Source organism: Nicotiana tabacum, chromosome 3 (assembly GCF_000715075.1).
Source record: "Nicotiana tabacum cultivar K326 chromosome 3, ASM71507v2, whole genome shotgun sequence".
NCBI classification, from domain to species: domain Eukaryota; kingdom Viridiplantae; phylum Streptophyta; class Magnoliopsida; order Solanales; family Solanaceae; genus Nicotiana; species Nicotiana tabacum.
The window spans coordinates 143,695,240-143,706,440 of record NC_134082.1 but is presented as its reverse complement, the minus strand read 5'-3'; the positions used below and the strand labels follow the sequence as shown (position 1 = coordinate 143,706,440).

Below are 11,201 nucleotides of genomic sequence, written 5' to 3'. Positions count from 1 at the left end.
AAGTTAAATCCCGAAAAATGTGCATTTGGCGTTGCATCAGGCAAGTTTTTGGGTTTTCTTGTTTCTAACAGTGGAATTGAAGTAAATCCTGCACAGATTAAAGCCATTAAGGAAATCCCTGACATACTTTCAAACAAGAAAGAAGGTCAAAGATTAACAGGGAGAATTGCGGCCTTGGGAAGATTCATCTCTAAATCATCAGAGAAGTATTTTAAATTCTTCTCAGCTCTTAAGAAGCAGAATCATTTTGAATGGAATGAGGAATGTTAACAAGCACTTAGGAATTTGAAAACGTACTTATCAAATCCACCTTTGTTTGCAAAATCAAAGGCTGGGGAAAAGCTACTCCTATACCTTGCTATTTCGGAGGTGGCGGTAAGTGTTGTTTTGGTCCAAGAAGAGCAAGGTAAACAATCACCTATCTATTACGTAAGTAAATCTTTGTTAGATGCAGGGACGAGGTATACTCAGTTAGAAAAACTTGCACTTGCGTTAATCATTGCATCTAGAAAGTTAAGACCTTACTTTCAGTGTCATCCTATCGTTGTGGTAACTACCTACCCTTTACGTAACATATTACATAAGCATGAGTTATCAGGTAGGTTAGCTAAGTAGGCAATAGAGTTAAGTGAATACGAAATTGCATACCAACCTAGAACTGCTATAAAATCACAAGTATTAGCTGATTTCGTGGTTGATTTTAGTTAGGGAATACAGTTAGAAGAAGAAAAAGAATTACAGGTGTTCAATGGAGCTAACCTAGGAACTTGGACTTTATTCACTGATGGCTCATCTAACGTGAGAGGAGCATGTTTGGGGTTAGTATTGGTACCACATACGGGTGAGACCATTCGGCAAGCTATTAAATGTCATTCCATAACTAACAATGAGGTAGAATATGAGGCTATGATTGTAGGTTTAGAATTGGCACGGGAACTTGGCATAAATCAGATTATAATCAAGAGTGATTCATAACTCGTAGTTAATCAAATGCTGGGGACTTATACAGCCAGAGAAGCAAGGATGCAGCAGTACTTGGAAAAGGTACGAGAATTGATAAAACAATTTCAAGATTGGAAGATTAGACAAATACCCAGGGATGAAAATCTTGAAGCAGACGCCCCAGCAAATATCGCATCTGCGGCCGACGTGGCAAACGATGCAAATGCCTCAGTGATACATTTATTTCATTCAGTTCTTGATCCTGATGCGAATGAGGTAAATTTTAATAACTTAACCTGGGATTAGAGGAACGAAATTGTTGTTTTTTTGCAGTATGGAACCGTCCTTGATGACAAGAAAAAGGCTTATATGCTTCGAAGGCAGGCCGCTCGGTACTGCTTAAGACAAGGCAATCTATATCGTAAAATGTTCGGTGGACCCTTAGCAAGATGCCTTGGACCTTCGCAAACAGAATATGTAATGAGAGAAATACACGAGGGTCATTGCGGGAATCACGCAGGTGGAAGATCACTAGTAAGAACCTTAATTAGGGCAGGTTATTACTGGCCTAAAATGGAAGAGGAGGCAGAAAGTTTCGTGGCCAAATATGATAAATGCCAGAGGTACGGTAACAATATGCATAGACCTGCGGAATTATTACATCCGATCATTGCGCCATGTCCATTTATGAAATGGGGAAGATATCGTAGGTCCATTACCGCAAGCAAAAGGACAGGTAAAATTTTTGCTTATTCTCACTGATTATTTTACTAAATGGGTAGAGGCAGGTGCATTCAAACAGGTGCGAGAAAAGGAAGTCAAAGACTTTATTTGGCCGAATATCATATGTCGATTCGGCGTACCAAATGAGATCATATGTGATAATGGTCCTCAGTTTATTGGAGCTCAGATCATGGAATTTTTTCAAAGCTGGCAAATTAAAAGGATTACGTAAACACCCTATCATCCGATGGGTAATGGACAGGCAAAATCAACGAACAAAGTCATTATCAACAATTTAAAGAAATGACTAGAGGAATCAAAAGGAAACTTGCCTGAAGTGTTACCTGGAGTTTTATGGGCATATCGCACAACTGCAAAAACAAGTACAGGTGAAACACCGTTCTCATTGGTTTATGGAGCAGAGGCTTTAATTCCAGTTGAGATAGGGGAACCAAGTACACGGTTCACACAGGCGACACAAGAATCTAATGACGAGGAGATGCGAGTCAACCTAAATTTACTCGAGCGGCGGAGAGAAGCTGCTTTAATAAGAATGGCAGCACAAAAGCAAGTCATAGAACGATACTACAATAGAAAAGCACGCCTCAGGTTCTTCAAAATTGGGGACTTCGTGCTTAAAAAGGATTTTCTGTCTACAAAGGTAGCTAACACAGGGAAATTAAGTCCAACATGGGAAGGACTCTACATAGTGCGTGATGTTGCAGGAAAAGGAGCATATGAACTGGTGACAATGGATGGCAAGATACTACCTTCGCATTGGAATGCTGTTCATTTAAAGAGATACTATTTCTAAGGAAAATCCACGGTCAGGTATAACCATTTTAGATCTCATTTTTGAATTGTTAAAATTTTACTAACGATTTTAGATGATAGGCAAAATGTTAACCCGTACTAAATGATGAGTCACGACCTGTAAGGCACATGAAGTAACCTAAAATTCCTGGCCTAGGGTTACAATTATTCTGATAGAAATGCAAATGGGTTATGCAGCCTTCATCTATAATCGTCCCTCCGAGCCCCGTATGTTTTTCCTTTTCAGGAAAAGCACCAAATGAGAGAAACTATCAAGTGCTCGAGGCTTCATACTTCAACACTCAAACACTTGTGGGACTACATAATATACACGGACATGTGTATAAATAAGGCAAAGAAGATTAAGGAAAAATCAAGCCTGAAAGAATCAAGTGCAGAGTAAAAGTCATAAACCCACGAGCCAAGGCCAAAGAAAAACCTCACTATAGTTAGGGTAAAGGCTATATACTAAAACGGGTTATAAGGAAAAACCCCGTGTCTAGTATTCTTCTTTTAAATCTGTTACAAGAAAAACAGTTACGAGAAAGTTATAGATGTAATTCAAATACATGTAAAGTTTTATTCGGAAATAGACAAGGTTCAAAAATAAAAACTTGTCAAAGTTATTTCAGAGAAACATGTGTATTCCTATTTCTTTTGTCGTATGATAATACAATTATGAAGTTGAGACGTCTTCTTCATTAAGTATTGGAATATAAAAGGGCCCTCTTTTATAAAACTCATGTTTAAATTAATCATGAGGTTAACAGAAGCATTTTTCGGAAAACAAAAATGCAAATTATTCTATAAGTCCTTAAAAATAAAGGCGAGAATAAAGCACGCACCTTATCAGCAGATATTCTGAGGTCTTCTTGTGCTTGAGTCAAATTTTGCACAAGCTCCCCAGCGTAAACTTCCTTTTGGTTTAAAAGAGCCTTTAATTCTCTGATCTCTTCACTAGTTTTAGATAGCTGCTCTGAGAAGGAGGACTCAAGACGCTCTTTGTCTTTCTCTGCTTGGTGTGAAGAAGCTTTTGTAACTGCCAATTCTGAAGTTAAAGTCCGTACTCGTTGCTCTAAGGTATTCTTGCTCTAAGGTATCCTAACTCGTGGCCTCGTTACCAAGGAACTCTCATTTTCCTCTTCTTTAGAATTTTCCTCTTCAGCAGCCTTCCTTGTCGCAGAAGAGGAACCCAAGACTATTTCCCGGGCTCTCTCTAAAGAGATATGGGTTACCAAAGGAGTACGAGTCCCCGAAGAGACACGAGAGGCTGCAACTGCTTCAGTAGTAACCCCTCGAATAGCAAATCCTGACAAAAAGAAGGATAAAAGTTAAAACAATAAAGGAGAATACAGGCACGAAAAGAACAAAATGTGAACTCTTACCATGAGTCTTTGCCTTCCAACCAAAGCGGTTAGAAAGTGTTTTCCAAGATCTACCGTCCATTGGCGCGATCTTCAGCAATTTATCTACCCAACCACGGAAATTGGGAACATCCCCCACAACTCTCATGTTGCTAAAAAAACAAGGGGGGGGGGATAAAATTAGAAAAGCTGACAAACTTGAAAGAAGAAGGTACGAGAGGGATAAAAGACCTACGTGCAAAATTCCACTTCTCAGGGAAGGGAACATTATCTTCAACCACTAAACCAACAGTGGGAGCAGCAACAAATCGGGCATATCAGCCACGATCCTTGTCATCTTCAGGGCTCACCAAAACCCTCTTACTCCTGGATACTAGTGTAAAAACACCATTACGAAAAAGCTTAGGTGAGTAAAGAAAAATCAAGTGAGGGAAAGTAAAAAGAGCTTCAGCTTTAGTGGCTAAATGCCTTAAACAAGCAACATCCCTCCATATGATTGGGCCAATTTGACCCAAGCAGACATTGAAGAAACGGCAAAATTCAAGAATGACTGGGTCGATTGCTGGTCTAAACCCTAAAGTAAAAGGGTAAGTGTAAACAAAAGAGAACCCAGTTAAATAGGAAGTAATTCTCTGATTCGGATTAGGGATAATAATGGGAAAATCATTACTCCAATGACAGTCCTTACGAACCACAAGAGTCAAAACCTCTGTAATTTGAGTAGGGTAAGCATCGACACGATCTAATGCGGAAACCTGGTTTCTAAGAGATTCCTTGTCATGGTAAAAAGACAATTATGAAGGGATTATCTCATCTACTAAAGGTTCGCGTAAAGGTTCAGAATGATCTTTACTCCTAGAAGAAGATTTGTGCGAAAGGGAACCTCTGGTTCTAGAAGAAGGACCAGAACCAGAAGAAGGCATAGACGAACCACCTCCTCGAGTAGATCTTAAACTACGAAGTCTACCTCCCCTTCTGTGCCTAACAAGGGCATTGGGGAAGGAGTCAGTAATGGAAACTCTCTCAGGGTTAGGGCTTGGAGAAGACATATCGAAGAGGAATGATCTAAGGAAGAAGTCAACAGAGATTTGGAGAAATAAGTGTTCAATAAGTTTTATGTGATAAAAGACAAGGGAAAAAAATTATATTTATACCGATAAGCAACCGCCAAAGGTAAAAGTGCGGAGGTGGAAAGACCGTAATTATGATAACTGGCACTTCGTTAATTGTGGAACATAAAAACCTTGAAAAAGGCTGCAAAAACTGCAGAGCCAATGGAAAATTGATACGTGTACGAAATATTAAATGGAAGTGACAATTGAGGCGTCAATTTTGTCATAGCATTAATGGTGACAAAAATTCTCGTTTTAATGAAATCCACTTCCCAAATATTCAATTGATGAATAAATGAAAACTGGGGGGACTATCTGTATTGGGAAAAATTGCATTTATATACGCACGTGACATGTTGAGACACGTGGACTGGTCAGATAGTCAAAAAAATTATAATTAGTCAAGAGGCACAGGCAGTAGTAGAAACGAGCAAAGGCAAAGGAAGAGGCACAGGAGGAAATTTGAAGGATTCAGCGCCCGTACCTATTTAAATCATTTATCAAAAGGAACGGATCTGACCATAATAAAGAGCGCAAATACGGAATTCGACAGACATTAAATACTGGATACGTTAGAGAATTTGTATTGATTACAATGATTGTATAACGTAGCATTCAGTGTCTTTAATTATTCATAATAGCCTCATTATGATTTGGAGGAAATGCATATCTTCAAGATATCTATAAAAGGGAGGTATCTGGTCACTTGTAAGGACAAGACACAATTGGAATATATTTTGATTCACTTGTTTTTCTCCTGAAATACACTCTGGCTACTCCAAATTACTCTCTTCTACATATTCTTTTGATTATCAATAACCCGCGTTCTTTTAAATTCTAGCTTTGGCTGAAATTCTATTTTTTGGTTAAACATTGTATGCATTCCACTGCCATTATGATAAATTTTTTTGCATATTCAAACTTCATGTACTCATGACCACTGGTTATCTCTATATGTGGATAGATTGATACACTTGCATTATTTAATTAACATGCCTTATGTCTGTATGTCCTAGCAAATGCATTCCAACTTCATGATTCATCAACTGCTTAATCTACTTTAAACATCCATACTTATATGATAATTGTTACTCTATATGTTAGGATAGACATCTACAACGTGTACTGAATAATATAGTGCTAACTTGCATATCATTGCAGACATCTACAACGTGTACTGAGTTACGGGAACACTAATGAGCCCAAAGTTACTCTACTCTTAAAGCTATACAAAAATTGTGCACTTCATGGAGCCACAAGCTAAGATTGAAACATGACTAACTGAGATTTTGTTTTGGCAATAGCTCAGTGCAAGCTATTTGTAGGCCATCATATTAACCGTTTAGTTTGAGGAGTTGAGTTTTCTACCTTTAAATTCACAATGAAATAGCAAAAACTAGAGTTAGGCCTTCTTTTCTGGCTTTGAACTTATGGAGCTTGGAGTTTTGGATGTCCACTACTCTAGAAGAGTTAACTATTTTGAGATATACTGACCAAAATAACCTCATAAAACTGAAAAAATTGTGTAACTGGAACTGGGATAAGTTGCTATGTCGTAATTATAAAGCAAAGATGCCAACTATTTACTACTTGAACAAAATGCTTACGTTTTTTTGTTCTCTGCATTAAATGGTTCCTGATAATTCTTAATTAGAGCATGATTGGCAAATTAAATTAAATTCTTAATAAGTCAAAAAGCTCATGCTATCGAAAGTTTATTAAGCCTTTTCACAGTGGTGGATTTTAACTTCATTGCCTGCCTATCATCCCAAGGAAAAGCAGCATGTTACCATAAATAATTTAACTTCATGCTTGCCTATCATCCCCAAGAAAGAGTAGCCTGTTACCATCTTAGATTCTTCGCTCATGTTGGCAACGCCCTACTAGTATACATAATAAGTAGTTTTTGTCAATATACACAATATAACTTTTTGGTTAAAGGTATTTGACTATCATCCTTGGTCCTAAGTAGCTCCGCCATTGATTACGTTGCTTAATTATCCAAGTATATAGACGTGCGTGACTATTCTAATTCAAGTCACTCACACCAAGCAGATTCTTCGATCTTGTCAATTAACTTTCAAATGCAACTTTCCATTTTATGTAGTTTTGATATAATGGAGCACTATGTTGAAAATCGCCTAAGTAGGGATATTAGGATGGAATGCAGATGACCCATTTCCAACGCAACTTGGAGGAATTCAATATTAAGTACTAGTACAATTATTTACTCAATACTCATGTCTTAATATATATTAATTTCCTGTTTTAAGTTTTAAGTTTTTTGTACATTTATTTTACACGTTAATATTTTCATCAAGTGCATCTCATATATTTACTTACAACGGTCATGGTACAAAAGCAGAAGGTTAAGTTTCTATTCTTCTTGGAGCTCAATCTGTCCACACTACTCTCCCACATCGCTGGCCAAACTGGAAATCAATGCCAGGGCTTGTAATAAAAGCCAGCTGCTCAAAATTGATTATGCATACCTTTCTCGGCCTTTTGGCTAAGATCAAGTGTAGTATCTGTTCTTATCAGTTTAATATCTGATATGTGGACTATCGATTCACATGATATTAACTTAATTTTTTAAGGGGAAGAGTCTGTTAAAGTAGCTTGCTACTTGGGCTCTTGCGCGTTGCCCATGCGTTGCACTACTGTACGGGCCTGGCGTGCCCCACCAAGTTCAGCCCAAAGTTCTGTTCGTGTTGTTCTATATTTGGTTACGAGTACACATGGTTCTTCTAGATGCGGTGTGCAAGTTGTGGTCCAGTTAGATAACTGGAGAGATACGTTGAATAACTTGCTAGTGTAAAATACCACAGCAAGTTGTGGAAAGTCAACACCAGGATATTGGGGTTGGCGACATTATTTTTCAAGCCCAAAACTTATAACCTTGGGCCAAGAATCTTCCAACTTTCATACATAATAAATACATGAGAAATTTTCAGAAACTTTTAGTGATTATTAGCTAGTTGTAGCTATCATTTATTATATTACTTCCTATAGTTATGTTTTCAGGTTTTTAAAGTGTATTCGATGTATTTAAGCTACTATATTTATGAATATAGTACCATTTCTCGGCGTGAAACAGGGGATTACAGCTAGATAGATTATTGTATTCGATTGTATTCACGATATATATTTGTGAATACAATAACGTAAATAGCGCAATTCATGGTCTATTCAGTTATTTTTAAACGGAAAGTGAATCAATTAACATAATAGACTCCTAATATAACTCAAACTCAATTATAACACACAAAATTTGTATTTTCAGTTATAAAAAAGATTCTCAATCTAAAAACACCCAAAAAACATAGCAATCTTCAGAGAAATTATATAATACATATGAATACATAAATTATATTAAAAATACATTGAATACATGAAGTATAGCAGGTCATCTATAATGCAAAAACATATGAATACATATTGCAGATACATTTGAATACATATATACATCTGAATACATAAATTATATTAATTAAAAAATGTATTCAGATATATATATATAGCGAGACAGTGAATACAATGAAATACAAGAAATACATCGAGATATATTAAAATACAATGAAAAAAAGAGACAATGAAATACATAGAATACAACGAGATACATTGAAATACAATGAAAAAAAAAGGTAACAAACTCTTCAAGTTGCTCAGCCTCAAACTCTGTCGTCTTTGTTCAAGAACAACTCTAATGTCGCCTCGTCAAGAGGGCCGCGATTCTGACTCGAAACTCTCAAAAATTGGCACAAAAACGAAAGAAATTTCTTATTTTCAATAGTAGATTGTCTTCTTCTGTTAGTAATTGCGAATTTGGTAGATGAAAAATAGCAGCAATGGAGGTGGTAAGAGGCAAGAGTTGCAGTGGCCATGTCCAGATTTCATTGCAAAGCAACGACCATCAGAATGGAGTGGATCTTTCTCTCTAGGGCTTGATTTCTACATTGATTCAGAGCCCCAACCCACCGATAATGAAAATTTTGCGAGAAAATGGAGAAGAATCAGTGGAAAATAGTGGTTGTATTCATGGAGAAAGACTGGCGTTGAGAGAGAGGGGGTGGAGAAAAATCCGAAAGAATGAGAGAGAAATCTATATTACTATATATTAAAAGCACGAAGGCCTTTAGCGAAATGTCGTTTGCCTTTTTTAACCTTTTAAAATAGAGTTCACACTGGACAAAATAGTCATTTAATTATTTTCCTAATATTTAAGAGTTTAAAATCAACTAAAATTTTATTATTAAATCTAACATAAACTCCTACTTAGGTTAGAAAAACACATCTATAAAAAGAACCCTAGCAATATTTTCGACAAAAAAGCCTCCACCAACCACCCTTTATTATTTCTTTCTCCAGATTACTCCATGCCAGGTTCACATGTCAAAATCTCTGAAAGGATCACATTAAAAGACCAAGTCATTCAAGGATTATTCTATATTTTGAAGCAATCTCCATGCACTTCCAACTTGACTATAGGTAACTTTTATTTAAATCATTATTTATGATGGTTTGATTCTTGGATTGGCACTCAAGCCAGATTGTATTATTTGACGATTTAGTTTATAAACTTGATTTTGTTGTATTGGCATACCTTATAAGTTATAATATATATGATTTTGGCACATACCATTCTTAAATTTTCTTTTGTCTTTCTGTTCTTGATAGATAACGAAATTATTATTTTTATGGTGTACATGTGCTTATTCCTACTTGTAATCAGTGATTGTTGCGGTTTCTTTTAATTAAGAAAAGAATTTTAGTTGGTGTTGCTTTAATGTCAATGACATGCGGTGTTCTACTTAGTTATGAAAATTTCTATCTCTCAGTTATATGTCATTGCATCATACAGTACAAAGTTAACAATTAAGGCAGATTTGCAATTCTTTTAAGCTAAGGTTGAATTAGTTCTGCCATGTTAGTTCGATGACAACTAATTTAATATGTTGCATTCACCATTGTTAGATAAATTGTTAGGGGGGAAACGAAGCTAAAAATGGGTCCAACCTTAATTTTCGACACATGAAAAAGGATTCCTCTATGAACCGTACTTGAACAGACGTTGTTCCCAAACCAATCACGTTTTAATTCGTTCTCTTCCTTTATTACTTCATACTAAGTTCATGTGCTTCTATTCTTCCTTATTACCCCAAGTTTTTTAACTAATCATTTACTTTTTGCAATAGGAAAAGTTGAAGAGGAACTTAAAATCTATATTATATTAAAAAGTTTTTGTTAACAACGGAAGTTAGAAGGAATAACAATTATTTGACTATGAAGGAGCTTAGAACGATATGGTGTAAGGTAGAACCGTAGAAGGAATAACAACTCTAATCCAATTATAAGTCAGTAAAAATATGAAATCTCTATATAAAATGTTGATCACTTTTTTACAACTTAAAAATAAAGTTTACCTTAAATATAACACTCATATTATATTTTTTAAATATTTAGAACTTTAAAATTAACTAAAATTTAGAGTGTTAAATTTTTTCTTAGTTAAACATTCCTAATGTTCAGGAAGTTAAAATTAGTGACTTATATTAATTCTTTCCATAATTAAATGCTGTAAAATAATTATAACTCCTTCTTTGAGATTGGAATATTTAATAGGGGTTTTGACACAATTACCCACAAAAACAAAACTATTTACCCTTGTCTACCCATTTGTTTTCTACCCATAAACTAATTACATTTCCTACCCATAGTAGGTTTTGTGGGGAATTTTTTCTTTATTCTCCAATTCTTTTTTATTTCTATGCTTCTTTTCTTTTATTTTTTATTTTTTTTCTTTTCTCTTTTTTATTTTTCTCGTTTTCTTCTTATTTTTTTTCTTTTTTTCCTTTTCTAATTTCATTTAACTTCTTTTTTTTATATTCTTTTTCTCTTCATAATCTAATTTCATTTATTGTTTTCACTATTTTTTATTATTCTTTTTTTATATTATTACTAAATAAAAATCAAATTGTGTACCAATTAAATGTAGCTAATACAGCCAAATAAATATTAACTAACATATGATACCAATATAGTATATAACTATACCAATAAGGTATACAATTGTACGCAAAGAGTTAATTTTTTTTTTAATTCAATTATTAAACTAAAATAATATCAGTTGTCAATAAAAAGTTTAAAAAATTCTAAAAGGATCTAATTGTAAGAGTATACCATTACGTTATATAGCATATTATATTTTTTTTTTTTGCATTTTCAATTTTCCCCTCACGCTGAGTAA

At 35.1% G+C, this 11,201-nt stretch overlaps 1 non-coding gene across 1 annotated transcript; it reads left to right on the top strand.

The window, feature by feature from the left end:
- Positions 1 to 7,442: 7,442 nt before the first annotated feature.
- Positions 7,443 to 7,638, top strand: LOC142179710 (U2 spliceosomal RNA). The gene has a single exon (XR_012708253.1). It is a non-coding gene; the product is annotated as a U2 spliceosomal RNA (small nuclear RNA).
- Positions 7,639 to 11,201: the final 3,563 nt, after the last annotated feature.